The sequence below is a fragment of the Nanorana parkeri genome, unplaced genomic scaffold (genome assembly GCF_000935625.1).
Source record: "Nanorana parkeri isolate BGI_ZX_2015 unplaced genomic scaffold, ASM93562v1 scaffold783, whole genome shotgun sequence".
NCBI lineage: Eukaryota > Metazoa > Chordata > Amphibia > Anura > Dicroglossidae > Nanorana > Nanorana parkeri.
In genome coordinates, this window is record NW_017307051.1 from 585,719 (window position 1) to 605,348 (window position 19,630).

The window sequence follows — 19,630 nt, forward strand, 5'->3', positions numbered from 1 at the left end:
GCCCTAAAGGCATCTCCTAGGCATATAGTTGAAAACATAGGTGTTTTTCCATGCCGCCATGCTGGCTTGGCAGCAGAGATGAGCAGACACTGAGAACTACGGCTACATTCACCAGCTGAATCCTGCAGACTATCCTGCCATACTGTGCAGCTTTGTACCCCACCACTTCTTTCTGAGGACTCAGAACAATCCTGGAGACAAGAGCAGGATGGTGAAAATTGGGTGTGATAAGCCCCAAACTCTCGATTAGAAGATGGCCCACTTCTAACACAGGCAAGATGGCCATGTTTCAGCTACGATCCCCTCCTCACCCAGCAGCCATACTTAGGCTTCACTCGGTCCACAGGCATCGGCAACTCTCTCCCCGATGGTTGTCGTCTCCCCCCGCCCCCTTCTTCATCTGCAGATGCCTCCAAAGCACGCATTAGCTGTGCTGACACCTCTGCTAGCCCTGTTTCCTCTAAGACCCCAGTTCTGGGTACCGATCTTGGGCTTTAGATGGGAGAGCAATTGAACACAGTTAATGGAGAATTGCCGGAGCTTACTCTATCCCACATTATGGATGCTATTAAGGATTGCAAGTCCATTGCAAGTCCATGCATGTCACTCAAATAGAGGGAATGCATATAGACTTATCATTGCTTAAACAAAGTTTACAAGGGATAAGAGAAAGGGTCACTGAAATGGAAGGTAGAATTAGTACTTTGGAAGATACAGTTTACACTCTCTCGCAAGATACCCGCACTCTTCAAAGGTAACTCTCCGAGTGTAAACTTGAATTAAAAGATAATCATTCTAGGAGAGATGTCCTTCATTGTCCTTTATTGGCTTCCCAGAGTGGGTGGAGGACACATCTCCTGAGCTGTTTCCTGAAAATTGGACTGCCTGGAAACCTCCAATATCAAGATGCTTGTGTTTCCATCTTTCCTGACTTTTTGCCAGAGATTTTTGTCAGTCAAAAATATCTTTTGTAGGAGGGACTCACCTATGCTATGTTGTGCCGTGCCAAACTGTGAGTCCTTGCTGATGGTAAATCCACCTTTTTCTTCTCCCCTACTGAAGCCATAGATTGGCTTGATGGAAAGGGCCTAGCACAGCAAAGGAACCCAAGAACAGAAATCACTAGCAGGCTGAAGTCGTTCTGTCATCGACCATGATGTGCCTTTGCTATATTCCGGCTTTCAGGCCCCTGAATGGGTTGATGTTCTCTCAGTATGGATTATGCTTACCCAGTTTGTTGCTAATTTGCGGATTACCTCTTTAGTCATGACTGTCAATAACCACCTCTTTTCCGTTACTCCTGCTGAGGTACTCACCTGGATATCCTGTGGATTCTTGTTCTTGGATCCCTTACAGTTTTCCTCCTTGGTTAGCATGCAAAGCTGACAAAAGTACTCTCGGTTAAGGTGCTGGATTGGACATTCCGCTGACCTTGCTAGAACTGGTTGTTGCAGCTATTCTGCCTGGTTTTTTTTTAGGGTGCTAAATCTTGTTAATGTTTAGGCTAACAAGCAGGGTTGGATGGGTAGGTTATTTAGAGTTGTATAGTTTTGCCTCTTTTTATATCCTTGTACTGTATTTATTTACTAAGTCCGTATATGCTTTAGACATGTATACAGCATAAAAATTTGTTTAGGATGAAACGAATGAAAAGGGATAAACCTTTGCATTCATTTTGCTTGATAAAATGAATAATTATGCTGTTTGTGCAAAATTAAAAAAGAAAAGTGCGGCGGCCACAATGGCCACTGCTATGTTCTGCGCATGCACGCCGCCATCTCGGAGGCGGGGCACATGACGTCACCCAACGCCGGCATCGGGTGACGTAATACGCATGTATGGGTGCCGCCATCTTGGACGCCACCCCCTGAATCATTTCCTGGGAAGGAGGAGGGGTAGGCCAGACCTTGGATTCCAGGAACAGATAAGGGGTTTCCACCTGGTTGATCTTTGGAGATGGAGACATTCTGATATGCTGTCTTTTTCTTGCCTTTTTACCTTTTCTCTGACTCCCACATAACCTTTTCTAGGATAGATTTGATGCCTGGCACACCATCTATTTTCCTCTATATTTTGGAAGCTAGTAATCTTCCCAGAGGAATATCTGACCATGCACCCCTGACCTTCTACCTTTGTCTACGTCATACCTCATCATATCGCCTGTGACCAATGAACTCCTACTGACTAGATGATCTGGTGGTTGTACACTCCTGTGCCCAGGCCATCACTGATTATTGGCAGGATAATAAGGAAATTTCCTCCTATACTCTTTAAGGCAACTCTCAGTGGTGACTTTATAGCTGCTCCTGGGAGAGTGGCAGGGGGTGCTAGAGAGGTGTAATTTTGTATAATGAATGGCATGAATGTTTTTATGACCTAGCCAATCAGCAGGCTTGGATGGGCCTAGTGATGCTTGCTAAGAGTGCTGTTAAATATTGGGGACACTTCCTGTTCTGTCTCTTCCCTCTTGGATTTCTGGAGTGTGAGGATGTCACTGTGAAAGATCTGTCTCTCTGCCTAAGGATTGCCAGGGGATTGGAAGAAAGGAGGTTACCCTTCTGGGACATATTCCTGGAGATGCTGGCTGCTGGATGCTAACGGAAACATGGTGTACCTGTTCTCCAGAAGAGATATAGTGAGTGACTGGTGGAAAGTATACACTGGACCTTTCCATGTTGTCCTGCATTGGACTATAAAGACTGAGAAAACACCTAAACCTAATTTGCCAAGGAGTAAAACCCTGTGGGTATCCAGCCAACAAGTCTATATTTAGACGGTACGTCTCGTCTTGTCACAGAAAAGTGATTAAGATGGAATTAGAGTTTAGTGTAATGGTTTGAGGTCACCCCTGTTTTGTGGATATCCTGATTCCTGATTCTTCACCCTCCTTCCTATATTACACTTTGAAATAAACCTGTTCCTTTTTTGGAGCCCACTAAAGTGACTGGTGCCAGTCCTTTTAACATCCTTGGGAAAAAAACACTCCTGAGACTGAATGTGCCTGGAATCTTTTTGCCAAGTAAGAGTGCTTAGGACATTTCCAATGTTTCTGTTAGTCAGCTGTATATCAGTAATTACTGAAGTTCAGTACCAGTAGTGCTACAAGTATAACACACGTATCATTTTCAGTAAATGACTATACTAAAATGCACAGGCTGCCATTCCTGGCCACATTTTGAAAATACCATTGCTGTCTCTAATGTTAACATTTACCCAGAACAAGTGTGCAGCCAGTGAAGAAATAACTCCTCATCTACAGTGACCTAGAACAAGCTGAAGTCCATGTAAACCAGTGGCTGGCTGGCAACTTTTAGCCCAGGGGGCAAGTACAACCCAGAGGCCCATGGTGCAGCAACTTGGCCCCCCTCCCGTTCTCCCTCTTCCCCTGCCTTTTCTCCGCCCCTGTCTGCCACTTTTGCCATCCATGTAACAGTAGTGTGAATGTATCTATCGGTATAAATCCCAGCAATAATGACTACCAACAGCTATAGAGAACTACAATTCCCAGCAATACCATTATACAGCAATGCAGAACAGCATCAGCTATAGTGAACTACAAATCCCAGCAATAGTACATTATAGCTGGTGGTATTCTGCATTGCGCTGTATAATGTATTGCTGGGTTTTGTAGTCCTCTATAGCTGGTGGAATTCTGCATTGCGCTGTATAATGCATTATTGCTGGGTTTTGTAGTCCTCTATACAGCGCAATGCAGAATACCACCAGCTATATAGGGATACAACAAATCCCAGCAATACATTATACATACAGTGTATAATGTATTGCTGGGATTTGTAGTCCTCTATAGCTGATGGTATATTGCTCTGTATAATATACAGTACAGCTCAATGTACCATCAGCTATAGAGGACTACAAATCCCACTATCCCAGCAATACATTATAGAGCACCATGTGTGGGAAAGTGCAGGCTTACCTGAGCAGTCTTCCAGAAACTTGCTTCTGAGATCGGGACTGTCTGTCGGTGGCTGCCATCCTCTCACGCCTGCTCCTCCTTACTTCTTTTTCTCTCCACGTCCCTGTGCTGATTTTGGATGTGGGGATGTGCGTGAGGCGGGGAGGAGGTGCGGTGTGTGGAGCGTGGATGCCGGCGGGCAGGTCTGGCAGCGTCAAGCATGAGGCGGGGAGGAGGTGCCGCGTGTGGATGCGGGCTGGCGGGTCTGGCAGCAGCAATGGTGAGGCGGGGAGGAGGTGCGACGCGCGGAGCGTGGATGCCGGCAGGCGGGTCTGGCAGCGGCAAGCATAAGGCGGGCAGGAGGTGCGGCGTGTGGATGCGGGTGGGTCTGGCAGCGGCAAGCGGGGAGGAGGTGCGGCGTTAGTGTAGGAGGGCGAGTATGGCAGTGGCAAGCGTGAGGCAGGCAGGAGGTGCGGCGTGTGGATGCGGGTGGGTCTGGCAGCGGCAAGCGGGGAGGAGGTGCGGCGTTAGTGTAGGAGGGCGAGTATGGCAGTGGCAAGCGTGAGGCAGGCAGGAGGTGCGGCGTGTGGATGCGGGTGGGTCTGGCAGTGGCAAACATGAGGCGGGGAGGAGGTGCGGCATGCGGCGTGTGTGAAGCCGTGAACAGGGACAACTAATCGAAAGCTGATTAATCGATGATTGAAAATGTTGACAACTTTTTCAATCATCGATTATAATCGACTTAGTCGATTAGTTGTTGCAGCCCTACATTCATCCCCGATTTCTGGGGACAGTCTCCGGATTGATGAGACCGTTCCCAGACAAATGATGTCCCTGGGAACATAAAATAAACCAATTTTTTTCTTTTTAATACTCACCTGATCCCTGGATCCACCTACAAACGCAGCCTCCCGTCTCCCACACTGTTAGAAGCTGCATACATCATGTGCTGGTTACTACTTAAACCGACACGCTGTGTGAAGATACGCTATTAGCATAGCGAGGAACCCGGCTGCGCATTTTGCATCGCTCCCGCTACGCTAATAGCTTATCTATGCGGCCGCTCGGTCCTCAGAAGGCCCCAGCCGGCTGCCCTCTACAGCTCCTGATTAGAGGACTGTGTCTGTCTGATCCAGCCAGCCCTGATCAGCATACAGTGGCTATCCAGGCTGGCTAGACCAGGTAGAGACGGCCCTCTAATCAGGCATGTTAGAGGGTCCCCTGCTACAGATACAGATCTTTGTACTGACAATTAAAAGATTAATATGATATTATTAAAGATTTAATGACATTTCCAAAGGTATGGAACAGTCAGATGACAGGCTAAAGCTCCAGGTTGCTCATATGCAGAGGCCAAATTTGTGCCATGACATATTTAAATTATATATAAAACCATAACAGTTTTTTATTTTTGGCTAGGGTAGGTTGGTGAAAGCCACTGTTTTTTTTTTTGTCTGTGTCCTATTGAGGATCTATTCCCTCACTTTCAGTGTTGAGACAAAATAGCGAGTAAGAAGGACCCGTAAAAAGGAAGAGCAGAAGAAGGATGAGAAATGCTCTCATAGACAGTTGTCAGTAAAACTAGCGTATCCATTTTCAGACTTTTCCTTTATTCCTGTTCCAGGAACATTTAAACAAATTGGTCTATTTTCCTCTATGTGTTTGTACCTGATGAATGTGTATGCTATGTGGTTGCCACACTGTGTTGCAGAGCTATAGCTGTTCCTTGGCAAGATCCGCTGTCTATGTCTGCTAAAGGCCAAGAGGCCATATGAGCCACCTGTGGTCACTCTTCTACCTACGTATTGGATACATATTTTACACTGTATTTTACATGATTTTCTCTTCACAATATTTTTGCTTTTTTAGGTTCTGCTTTGCCTTCCTCCCTTGCATTTGTATTTTCTTTGTTTTATTCCTTTTTTTAACTGGAGATATTAGCATTCTTCTATGATTGCAGTAACACTAGTATCAAGCTGTGCTTCCACTTAACATTTTTTATTTGATGACTTAGCTTTTAATGCAACTGCTTCTGTTTTCTGATAAATATTTATTTTTACTTGTATTCTGTTAATGATATAATTTATTTCTAAAGGCTTGACAATCCTCTTTGTTGTCAAATTACAATTTAAATTTGGATTTTCTTTTTGTAAGTTAAGTGATTAGCTTTCCTTTAGGGTTGTTTTTGAGATCTGTAGAAAACAAAAATTGAAAAATGAAATAATAGTCAAAACTCCACTTCAATTTAATATCTAAGCAGCACACAGGGCATTAAAAAAGGCATTGGAGAAAAATACCTAGTGGAGTCAATTCTCCCCACTTTCCACTTTACTGCCACCTCTTCCACAAAGTAGTACTGCTCATTAATCAATTTTGATCAATACTGACCCACTTTATGAGACAGTACACTCTTATTGCCCTCTCCCTATTAAAGGTTCAAAATCAATGTGTTGAAAACTCTGTCAAGCGCTTCATCCATGGTGATCAGATGATTCTTGATTGTTTTACAGATGTACCCAAACAAAGATGAAGTTGTAGATCCATGGTCTTTGATGGTTGACAAGATGACAAACAATATAATAAGCTACTTGGTTAAAGTGGAATCCTTTATGGGCTTGGCCAAATCTATCAGAATTATTTTATGTTTGTTCATTCTTAAATTTTTTTAAATAAAATCCTCTTTGAATTTCTTGTGCTCTAGGGTGCTATAGGGTAATTAAGGAACTTCGATGTTTATGTCCTAAGTAATATGTCAGAAAAACATAACAGGTACGCCTAAGAACAAGATCACACATGGACTCATACACACACACACACCTGCTCAAACATAAATGCACACACGCAATAGGTTGGACTTGATGGACTTACGTCTTTATTCAACCTCAAATACTATGTAACTATGTAAAACCATAGAGCAATTAGAAAACAATCTAATAAATGAACATGTGACAGAAATCCGAACTAAAAATTAAACCTCTTTAAGAGTTCATTAGATAGGGACAATGTTCACCTGTTGTAAGTCTTTAAATTTAATTATTTAATTGATGGTTGTATCTGAATTTACTGTGGTGATAATACACAGTCTAAATGAGGATAAAAAAATATAACATTTCAAAATGGCTATCCTTTATAACTTGGTTTAACAACCCGGTGCATGTATGCCCTGTGAGATGCAATAAACACCTTGAACCTGAGAACTCCATGCCATGCCAGTTCAGGAAAAGGTGTCTCAGAAAAAGTTATATAGGCAAACATATCTGGGGGAGGAACTGGAGTTATCACAAAGTGCTCATCAAGATAGAGTTAATGGAGTTAAAATTAGACAAGTGTGGGTTAATACATTCAGTGGGAAGCTGCTCTTGAGGCACCACTTTTGTAAAAGTTAGTATGGAACAATCTAGTTCACACAGATGAATTCAACACAGTAGCAGGTGAAACGCATTAAAAATCCACTCTACCTTGGAAGCAGTACTTCCCTTATACCTGGCCAGGGCCGTCTTTGATATTGATTGGATCCTGGGCAAACATTTTCTTGGGCCCCCCACCAAGCCAAGCCTGCTAACTGCCATGCAGTTTCTCTCTCCACCCCAACATCCCAAATCAATTTATTTATTTTATATTTTTTTTAAATGATTGGCCCAGTAACTTAAGGAGTGTGACAATCAGCCAGCGCTGCAGATATATAAAAGATATATCTGCGGTGCTGGCTGATTGTAACACTCCTGCAGTTACTGTTTGTGAATCACCCCCTCTGCGGCATTCACAAAGTCAGATAGAAGTGACATTTCAGACCGATCAGTTGTTCTAGGCAGATATGATCTGTTCTCCTGCACTTGCGCAGTATGCCGATCTGCCCTGGAACAGCCGACAAAGCGTTGGAATGCTTGACCCAATAGGCGGTCACACATTCCATCGCTGTCAAACTGAGCGGGATTACGTTGTAATGTGTGACCACAGGGCACTGTGGCTCTGTCTCTCTCCAAAGCACAGGGATCAGAGCCTATCATGAATGCCTAGACCAGCTGGCCCGCCCATCCGCATCATCAGTTGCTAGGCAGACAGGGGGCTGATTAAAAAAAAGGTCCTGATATTCTGATCTCTGCTGCCTGTCTGCAAGGGGATCAGAGTCTGTTATTGAGCCTGTGATCCCCGTGCTCTCCCCACTCATCCTCTTGGAGGCAGCTGCTTTGGGCCCCACAACAATTACTGGGCCCAGGGCAATTGCCCCTTTTGCCTTGCGTTAAAGACGGGCCTGTAGCTGGCCATAGTATAGTGTGACCAATGGTGGCCCAGTGCTGAAGAATCAATTAGAATCACTATATGTTCATTAATGTAAAGCAGTGATAAGCAAACCTAGCTAACACTGTGAAAATACTTTGCTGTTTATAACTGAACACTGCTACTGTGCAACTTTAGATACATCATGTGTAATAACTGGTGAGAAATTACAGAGCTAAATCATATGTCATGAATTAAGTGCTGCAAAACACATTTGTGATTATTAATTAAGCACATTGGCTGAGCAGGATACAGTCTAGCTATTTTTACCCACAGATAACAGGATGTCTAAAGCTGATGCTGCCTATAATATCATATAGTGAATAGCTTTATGCTAAGTGGTGTGGCATGATTATGCTCAATGTATGTAAATCAATGTTGATTGATATGGGACTGTAACTGTAAGTTAGAGAGAGAACATCTTTTTTTTTTTATGTCGTATTGTGATGGAATTTCAATGTGATGTGATGTGATGGAAAACTAATTGCTGCTATAAAGTTGACTACACTTATTTAAATCTACATGAACTATATTTACATTTATTTTATTTATTAATATGATTGTAATAATTTACAATAAAAAATCTATTTATAAATGTTATCACCCAAGATACACACATTTTTGTCATAATCCATTGACAAAAATGTGTGAAAATGTGTGCAAATTGTGTTAATCTTGGGCAAAAACCTATATAAATAGATCCCTAAGAGTTAAAGTTTATAATAGCAAGCAAGTTAGATATTCAAAAGTAAGGGCAAGTCTTGGGATTGTATTTGTTAAAGTGTAAGTAAACATACAACATAAGAATTGCACCCTTTTGTTCTGATAAATATACAGTTGAAGGTCTGGTTCACACCTGTACATTTTGTAGCGCGTTCAACGCTCTACAAACGCTCTACAAACGCTCTACAAACGCTCTACAAAACGCTCAAACATGAAAATCCCATTGTTTTCTATGGGTATGGTTCACACCTTGCCGTATTTCAGCCCGTCTGAACGGGCTACAAAACGGCCTACGCCTGAAAAGGTACATGAGCTTCTTTGCAGCGTTTTTGTTGCGCGTTTCCATTGGGATACAGCCAAGTAGCCCTCGGACAAACGCGCATATTCGATACGCCTAGGTGTGAACCAAGCCGAAAGGGTTTTGTTATATTTGTTGGATAAGTGCAAAAATACCTGTTTATTCTGCTAGAAATCCAGTAAGCTTTTCCTGTGCAAATTTCAAGTAGTATATGCAGCCCTGACCAGTTCATGTTTGTGATCTACAGACCATCTCTTGTCTATGCTATGGAGGTGAGAAGGAGGTGGTTTGTAGGCCTAACATAGGCTGATGATGCTGCCCCTTCATAGATACAGTACAGTGAGTGAGCAATGTCTTCCTAATGCTGGGCACACACCTTACAACCATCGCAAGAGTTTTGTCTTGCGATGGTTGTATAGTAATTAAAGAAACGTATGATCTGCCCATCTTGGACAGGCAGATCGTACTTGCGATGTTCGCAAGCCGCGCCCCCCTAAGGGGCAGGCTTCCGATTACCGCAATGCCGAACGCTTGCGCACACCGGCCCGTACGGCTTTTATCGTACGGACATGCCACAAACCCGCTGAACATCGTACGATGCTCGGCGGGTTTTCGAACATGTTCGTGAGTTAAAAGTCGTGCGACCTTACAGTAGTAGAGGTTGCACGACTTCCACACTCCTTACGATAATCGTACAATCGCGGAATTTCCCGCGATTATCGTACGATTATCGTAAGGTGTGTGGGCACCTTAAGAGAGGAAGTGTATGACTTGGAGGATCTCCAGGTGAAAATAAAGGAAAAACGCCTACAAAAATTAAACCAATGCAGCCACCACATGTAAGGCCACCACATGTAAGGACTGGTAAACTGTAATATATAAAAAAATGTGTTCCTAGGTTTAGTCTCTACTGCTCCAGGTCTGTGTTTTTCTCTTCTATACTATTTTGCTTTTATTTTAACCATTCAGGCCACTCTTCTTCAACTGCACCAGAACGCTGCCGTTGCCGTGTGTACTCTTAATGTCTGCAGCCTCTATTTTCTGTGTGCTGTTCCTCCAGTCTGGGTGAGGGCACCCAGCAAAACAGTGTAGCTCACTGGCATAGCACCAGTTTGAAACTCAGTTTGTTGTTAGAAAAAAAAACCCTGGCTACTGATTCTGGGGTAAGAAGATGAGGATGAATATTGTTCCCTCTGGTACCGCTGCATGCATACAGACCCACTCAGTGGCATTCTTTTTTCTTGGCAAGGTCAGAGGGAGGGTATAGCAGAAAAAGCTGCACCCGTCTGTTATCCACCAGAAACAGTGACCTACAGGAGAGCGCAGGAAGATGGATAGGGACCATCTAGCAGGTTCCTGCAGACCACTGATGGCTCCTGGATCACAGTTTAAGAAACACTGCATAGGACTGGAATACATTAAGTTTTATTCCCATAACTCAGGACTTTGTAGTGTGGCTCAGGAGACATGGTGAAATGGTTTCTCATAAAGATACTAATTGTATTTGGACATGTGGTTGGAGGGGTTTGTAAAGTGTAGATAGCATTACCCAACATCTGTCTTACCTATTCTTCAATAAAGATGCAGGAGCAAGTTTATCAGCAGGTCAGCTCCAGATAAGTATTAAATGTGGAAAGTTTAATCAAACTGGCTAGTGTCCATGTGACTGAAAAGTAAATAATGTTATGAAATTGTCCATTTAAAGCTGAACTTTTTCCTACACATACCTTTAGTCCTACAGTGTTTGGCCCTCTTATGCCTTGGTGGCACTAGTTGACTGGACTGAGCAGAGTTCATGTAAAGTTGTATGAGTGTCCCTAAGTGCAGGAGTATTGTATGTTCAGACTGCATGATGATGTGCCTCCAGAAGGAAAGTCCATATCAGACTGAGCTCACATGAAGTGGGTTGGATGAAGCTGACTGTTGTTCAGCCTAGAAGATGGCCAGTACTGGATGTCTGGAGAGGTAAGTCTTTGGGAGACAGGAGATGAGGTAAGTATTGGAGCGCCAACTTTTTTTAAAAAAATGCTGAGCAAGTAACTTTTTTTGGTTATGCTGGAGTTCCACCTTAAGCACTTTCTGTGATATGGGTAAATTCAACTGATGCAATAAATTAGGTAATTTCCACAAAAAAACCTAGGGATTTTGTAGACAAGGAACTGGTAACAGGAGGTGTTATAAAGGAAAAAGCTTTAAAGCCTGGAGCAATATTGACAAGATTGTATGTTGAACAGGAGGAACAGAGAGTAAAGATTTGTAACAATCTAACTAATGTATTCCCTAGCTGAAAACTTAGAAGCAGTATATGCTTTTAAGGAGGGAGGAAATTAATGGGTTTAACTTCAAAAGCATGAAGAAAAAAGTGAAAAGAACAGGAGATGTAGGGGTATCTGTTACTATCAATTATTGTTATATATTTTTTAAAGCCAGATGCTGATTCCTCCTTGTAAGCCGCATTGAAGCTTAAGTAAGGGATTTAAAAGACTATTGATGATTTACAGTATGTACCATCCATGATCTACCAGCTCTGTTTCTTGCTGGGGTGTACAAAAGTTGTCAGGAAAAGTGTCTAATGCCTTTTTCCATAAAGAAGTCATCACTGGTTATGTTGTTCAAAGGTAAAGAGCCTTGTAATATCAAGAATTGGAGGCCAAGTTCCTTCTTGAATGTCATTAGAAACATTCAGTTTTTAGGCTATTTTGTTTGTCCTCAGCAATGTCTACGGGCTGTCAGTATAGCACAGTGAAAGGACAGAACATTACTAAAGAATTTATCTCAATAAGGTAGAAATTTGAGAGATGTAAAGTCCTTTGGTGTGGGAAGATTTTCCTCATTTTTAGCCATTTTAGTGTAAATTTTTGCACCATGGCAACCATGGCTGTCTGTGGGCATCTTTGTTAGAGTATAACTGAGCTATTGGTTAGTTGGCTAGGCAGTCTAAGTTTTTCCCTTAAATCAGTGGATGGCAAGGTGACATATTTAGGGTTGAGCTCGGAATTAGAAAAAGTAGTGCTATGAGTCTGCTTTTCTATACTGTATATTGATATTAAACCTTTTTATGAGGTCAATGCAAGAGTGTGGTCTTCAGGACTTGTTGGTTCCTTACTGCCTACCCCTGACTTTAACGGCTCAAATGCGTCAGGCGGTGCACAGCATGTTAGACACTGTCCTGTTCCCAATTAACTACATTGCAGCTGGATTCCTTTGTGTAAGGCTTCATTCATTGTGCTTCTAGTTCATCATTGTGAAAGGCTTGACAAGCCTGGGAAGCCAGCACAGATGCAGAGATACTTGTGGCATAACTGCGGAAAGCCCAGAGATATAGAATTTCTAGATTATAATACTATGATCAAATTGGAATGTAGTACATGGTAAAGGTCTTTATTTATCATAAAGGTAAAAAAAACAACATTATTTTTATTTCTCAGTAAGTAGAGTGCTTTTATAATATAAGCTTTTATAATATAGTACCAGCTTTTATAATATCAATTTACAAATTCCTCAAATCCTACTGGCTGAATAGCATTTTTTAACGTGTAGGAGATTACAAACATTTAATATTAACAGAAGCAAGAAACAAGTGTTTTTTTTTAAAACAAAAAGCCCTAGTAACCAGTCTAGAACTTTAAAATATTAAGATCAGGGCGCCTGGGACCTATTACTGTACGGTTGTACGCAAAACTGAAACCATGTGTTCTGGCAGCACAGCACATTAAGAATAAAGTTCACCACTGAAATGTAGCAATTAGACAATGATTAACGGCATCCTTTACATGATGTATTGCAAAGTGTACATCAAAGATACTCAACAAGAGAAACACCTATTGACATACAATGGTTGTGTATGGCTGCATTCTGTCATATATCCAAATTAAAAGTAAAGGGATTATTTTCATTCCAGTCACAATGGGGTAGGGTATCTGGTATGTGTCATTATTTTTGTGTGTTACGAAAACTGTAAAAATTACACTGGTGCAATTACAGTAAGAAGGCAAAATGATTGCCTTCCCATACTATCAGAACCTAACTTAAAACGTCCTTTAAAGTCAAATATAAACAATTTGCAGTTGATGGGCATAGTTTTCCTGCAATGACATAATTACAATTCATCTGGACCCGTAGCAAAATTTTGATGGCGCAAGCCAGCAACTTCTCTCTGTGACACCTTGACACCTGGCAATGTCAATTGTGACCATAGTGTAATTTATTTTAACTTAACATATGCCTAAATCAAGGTCAAGCAGCAGGAAAGCTATCAGCATGGTTATTACACTATTAGGGGCTAGTGCTGTGGATATAAGTTGCCAGAGAACAGCAGCACTGTGGGGAAATAACTATAAATGTACTCAGTAGCTAACCAGCAATTTTTTGCATCAACTTAATTTTTGGAGCATAATAAATTAGGAATTTGGTGTAAATTCCAAGTCCTTTCACCAAAGCCAGCAAGCGCTAAATATTGTGGTTTAGTAATCAATATAAAAAGTATATTCTTATTTTAATTGTATATTATAACATAATTGTTAGTGCTCCTATGCACAATTACTTTACATGACAGAATTACAAACCTCAAATATCTTTTCAGTTTTAACTGAGCAGATAATCTGTATTAGGCATACAGGGTCAATTTCAGATTGCTGCTCAAGATGACCAGACAAAAAGCTAAAGCAGACAAACTCTAAAAGCAATACATTTACTAACATATGGTGGGAAAAAGGGTGACTAGGATCAAGGTTAGTGATACAATACTGGATCTGTGCAATCTTTAAATGCACACTAATTTACTGTTTAATTTTCCTCAACAAACTCCCCAGTGGCCCCCAGAAGGCGTTCGCTCACCTCTCGATCCTGTCACAGCTCTCTGCCGTGACTGGGGAGGGGCTGGATTCCCCCCTCCCAGCTCCGATCCTCCGGTGCTGACTGGCGGATCGGACGTGGGAGGGGGCAGGTACAGCTGGCTCTACCTCTAGATAGGCAGAGCCAGCTGTCAGTCACGCAGCTGGGCGGATCCAGACATAATTGTCGGGATCCGCTTCAGCTGCGGCGACTCAGTATACCGCGAGCAGTAGCTCGCGGTATACTCTGGCGTCTCAGTATACCGCAAGCTGTAGCTCGTGGTATACTGATCTTAGGGTGACGGGAGGACGCTAGTTTGTGTCCTCCCATTACCCTAAGGAGAACTATGGGGAAAAGCCTTAACCCCATAGTTCTCTTTTAATATTATTGGCACAGGTGCACTTTAAAGAATGCAGGGTCAGTTGTTTGGTCAAAAATTACAATTGCAAACAAATAAAGGACCTAAGGAATGTTGACCATGGATTATTAATATTAGCACGTGTGGTGGTTGCAGTATCTCAGAAACAGCTCACCTCCTGGAATTTTAATTTACTGCTGTCTCCAGAGTTTTATGGAGGACCTGATATCTAGAAGCTGTGGCCGAAAGGGAAAGCAGAGAGCAAAGGACTGGTGATCAGTGTATGCTCTTTGCAGCTGATGTTTTCCCTTTAACTGACTTACCATACCTTGTTTTGCAGTGTGCTTCAGTGTGGAGGGGGCATCTTGGTGGGGGAATAGGGCCATGCTTCTTTATGTCAGAGCTGTCCCCCTGATGACTGGTGATCAGAAATTGGGTGGGGGAATTATATTTAAGATACAGTTTGAGAGGTTCACAAAGCACAGATCCACAGAATGAATCAAGACTAGCAGACACAGGAAGCTATATTACAAAAGCTACACCCATAGCTTTGGGGCTGTAGACCCAGAAGTGCCTAGGCACACTCACATACCAGGAAGCACACTGTTATTTGTCATGAGGTGTGTGGGATCATAGATACAAACAATGTTTGCAATTATAGATATAAACAATTTTTGGGAGTGATACAAAAAAAGAGGGCGCTTTAAAGCATGTTTTGACCTACCTGAGTGTGGTTAAAAATCTCAGGTGAGTAATTCTGCACACAGGAATAAGTGGTGGAAAGTGATCTCAATAGGAGAGGCACAACTGTGATTTGTGGAGAGATAACATACTTTTCTGCTGAAAGTACTATCTGCTGCCGGGAACAGGAAAGAGGGAAGGAGCATGGTGGTTTAACTAACAAACATTGTACTAACAACTTCCATTTTCATAGTCTTATGTCTATTTTCCTGTTATAGTAGTTGTGCAGGGTGTCTAAATGTGACTGTGCAGTTCAATAGGCACCATAATCAGACCTAGCGTTCTCAGCAATCATCATTTAATAACAGACCTGGTCATGCCCTCTTTCTTCTTCTACAATTCTGTCTGAGGACATTTGTGCTGTCAGATGCACTCAGTGATAAAGGTATTTTAAAACATAGTTAGCAAAAATCAATCACAAATCATAACATACAGGAGTACCGGACTATAAGGGCATACAATGGTGTGGAACTACTATTATGCTTTTAAGGTGCAAATCTATAAAAAATGGGGTGATTGTGGAAAGTTTTCAAATGATCAAGCTATGCCCTGTGGCAGCTTTCACCAGATGGCCACAAGCCCTTCTTCTGAAAATGATACCACTCTCTACTCTCCACTGTCATTGCTGGAAAGAGTAGCACCAACAACAGCACCACAAGATGATAGTTCATCATTAAACGACATGATGAACAATGACTTTCAGTTCCTGCACCATGATAGGGTTTCCTAACAAAAAAACTGCATCTGGAAAAAATGTTTACATTACCTTAATTGTCCACTCCATGATAAGTGAAACTGTAGCCCAGTGAACCGTTGATTCTGCCTACGGCTGATCTGGTCCAGTTTGCCTTACAAGACATCTCCTGCTGTTTTACACATTTTCTTGCAACATTTCTATTTGGAGTTTTTAACATATGTTCAGTAAAAGAAAGGGTGGAATGTGGAAGGGCGAAACTCAGTAGGGAACATTTGTTTTGCTATTCCCCCTTTAGAAGCTTATTGAGGCCAAATTTCTGATTCATGGAGCATTTTTACACTAAATTTTAAAAACTTCACTTCTTTCTAACTATTTATTATTGTAAGGCCTGCAGCAAAGAAACCTATACATTTCTTCTGTGCTTATCTAAGTAAGGATGACTTTACAAGCAACTGGTTTGTAGTTTTATGTGTCCAGTTAGAATCAGTTTGATTTGTTTTGTGCAGGGGATTGTATGAAGATATTAATATCAACATAGCGTTTCAGATTTTATAGCAGTGTCATAAATACAATTTCATGATTGGTAATGAATGCATAACTGACATAATATTAGTGTCCCATTTATTTTCCATATTTCTCATAGTTTTGCATCTTGGTGGCTTAATAAAAAATTGTAGCTTTGTGCAAAAACGTGAACTCAATGAGACTTGACAGAAAGAATTAAGGGGAAAGAGGAATGACAGACTAACACCTAAGGGTGATAGAAAATCAACATGTAAATTATGTTATTTTACATCAAAGTCGTGAGGCCTAAGTTTATTGCTAAAGTATCCAGATTTAAACATTAGTGTCCCGAGGACAATTACCTTCATGATGAGTGATGGTAATGTCTCTTTCCTGATGGCAGAACACCTGGCCTGTCTCTCTGTAGAGATCTGGGACATTTTCCATCTTGTTTCTGGGTTCTTCTGAGTGAAACTCCATAACTCTGCTGTTTTACTGTTAATGAAGGGCTGATGTTTTCATGAACACGTAGAACCTCTATGCTATGCTTACAAAAAAAAGGAAATCACGGTGTATTTTAATTAGTGCACATTTTCAGTTATTATTGCAAAGTTTCCCTAAAAATAATTTTGATGCCATTTTCACATCTTAATTGATTTACGTTCCATAATTTGTTTTGTGTACTGAAAGTCTTGTGACTGTTTGTATGTCATACAGGTGCAGTCGGTACCCTTTTTTAATGACTGCTGAATTAAAATCAGTTACAGTCTTTTTAATTATCATACACAACATACTGTGCTTCAAGCTACACTTCCACGAGGGAGTACCACGTTGTGGATATCTATTATGATTAAAATTAGCATATTTTCTGGTGTTTTTAAGCCCACTAGCACAATTAGCTGGAATAACCACTCATTCTTTAGAAAAAGCTTTGGCTAGTTAAAGGAGAACTATGAGGTGAGTGCTTTTCACTCACCTCATAGTTCACTGGTCATGACTGGGATAGAGGCCTGGGTATAAAGAATACATTCTCTGTACTTGTTTAATGCTTGGCTTTGGGAATGGACCAAGAAGAATTTGTCATTCCCTGTATAAGTGGCTAATTCAAAGAATAATTTATATTGTGCCTCCATACAACACTGAGTATGCTCTGCAGAAACTTACATGGGCTGTTGAATAAAAATGGTGATAGAGAAAAAAATTCTTCTTCCCCATATCGTCAGAGCGGCTGTCTATACTGAGATGGAGGAGAGATCATCATTCTCCCACCGCTGATCTGTCCTCCCCTCTCTCTAAAGGCAGAAGCGATGTGTATTATATCACTTCCGCCTTTAGCTGTCATTTCTCTGGCTGATAGTCAGTGAAGAAGCTGGTGAAGCAGAGGAACCTAGCATTGTATTCTGGCTATCACAGAGGGGGCTTGTTAGCCCCTTCTGTGATAGCAATAAAGTTAAGTGTAGAAAAAAAAGGTAAAAATAAATGAAAGTCACATATTATAAAAGAATAAAAAACACACCAAAAAAAGTAGGTCCCCCGCCCAAAGGTGCATGCACATATAAATGTAAATACGCGTCAAGTGCGCCTATGTGTGAAAACGACAATTACACCACATATAGTCGCGAACATCGGAGTTTGAGCAATAACTTTAGGGCCATCAATCACTGATAACACTAAACCAGGGGTAGGCAACATTGGCTCTCCAGCTGTGCTGAAACTACAAATCCCATCATGCTTATGCCTCTGGGATTCATGCCTGTGGCTTGCAATGCCTTATGAGATTTTTAGTTTCAGCACAGCTGGAGAGCCGAGGTTGCCTACCCCTACACTAAACTGATGAGCGGTGAAAGCTTTTAAAGCGTAGCCTATGGCCAATTTTAGGTATGCTAGTCTTTTGCGATTTCACGGGTGCAGGCAATTTTAAAGCTTGACATGTTTGGTGTCTATTTGCCCAACCTGACCCCATCTTTGATATTTTACCAAAAAATGTGGGTAATAGTAAATGTTTTATAACATAACGTAGGGAAAACTGTTTTTCCCCCAACATTTTTGGTAATTTTTTATTATATATTGAAAAATAAAAACCCCAATGATGATTAAAAACCACCAAAAGAAAGCTCTATCTGTCCCCAAAAAATGGTATAAAATTCATTACAGTCCAGCGTTGCATGACAGAATAAATGTCAGTCAAAATACCGCAGCGCTAAATACTGAGAAATGGCCTCTACAGGAAGGGGGTTTAACACTCTGGTCAGAAGGTGGTTAAAGCTGAAATGGAAGAAAGTGATGTTATTCCCCGTATTTATATAAACAATTAAATTGTCCGCCTTTGTAAAGATACAATCGTGACCTGGGGTTAGCCTACGAACACCTGCACATTAGTAATTTTCCATCCAGAATTTGGGTACAGTAAAGTCATTAAAGATTCGCATAGAAAGGGGTTGGATGCTGTAAAGAAGGCCATCTGAAAAATATTAAATCCCCAGAGAACTATTCTAATTTGATTAGATTAGTATGTGGGGGCCACCAATCCATGCCCCTTCATGTAAGTCTATGGAAGCAAGCCCTATAATAATACAAACTTTGGAGAAAACATTAGTCTTTTGGAACACCAAGATGGGGCCCTCATGTGATAATTAATTGGTAAAAATACAGGTATTCCCTCAGCACTTCTGAGTGCTGTTGGTTCACTGTATTTCTTGGATTGTTGGTATTTAAGTTTTACTACTATATTCCAATACATTTCTGTTGTTGTGGTGAGCTCAAAAATCTTATGTTTAAATCCTCATAACTAAATAGTAAGTGTGAACACTTATATAGCGAATCATATCTTAAACTGTTAAGTTGTGTAACAGCAGGTTCCTAAGGGCTGCATAACAATAAAAAAGTTACACATCTAAAATATGTGATGCTAGAATATGGTGTCACTGACTTTGTGTGTGAAAAATTGTACTGCTCTATTTCATCACATACAGCTAATACAGTTAATGGCATCTCCTGAGCATGTAAATGAAAAGATTGGTGCTTCGCCTACGTCACCCTCAAAGTTGTATTAAAAAGAGAATCCTCTCCCCACTATACAGTATTTTTAATTTTTTTTTCATTGGTCCATGTCCTCCATGGCAGTCCCCAGCTCCCCATGCATTTTTTAACAATACCTTGCCTATTAGGCTTGAAAATGGCCATAATGTATTATCAAGACTTACCCCCATAGATTTCAATGGGGTTCAATGTTATATATTTTTTTTGGACTTCATGCAGGATTTTATGAATCCCCCCCCCCCCCCC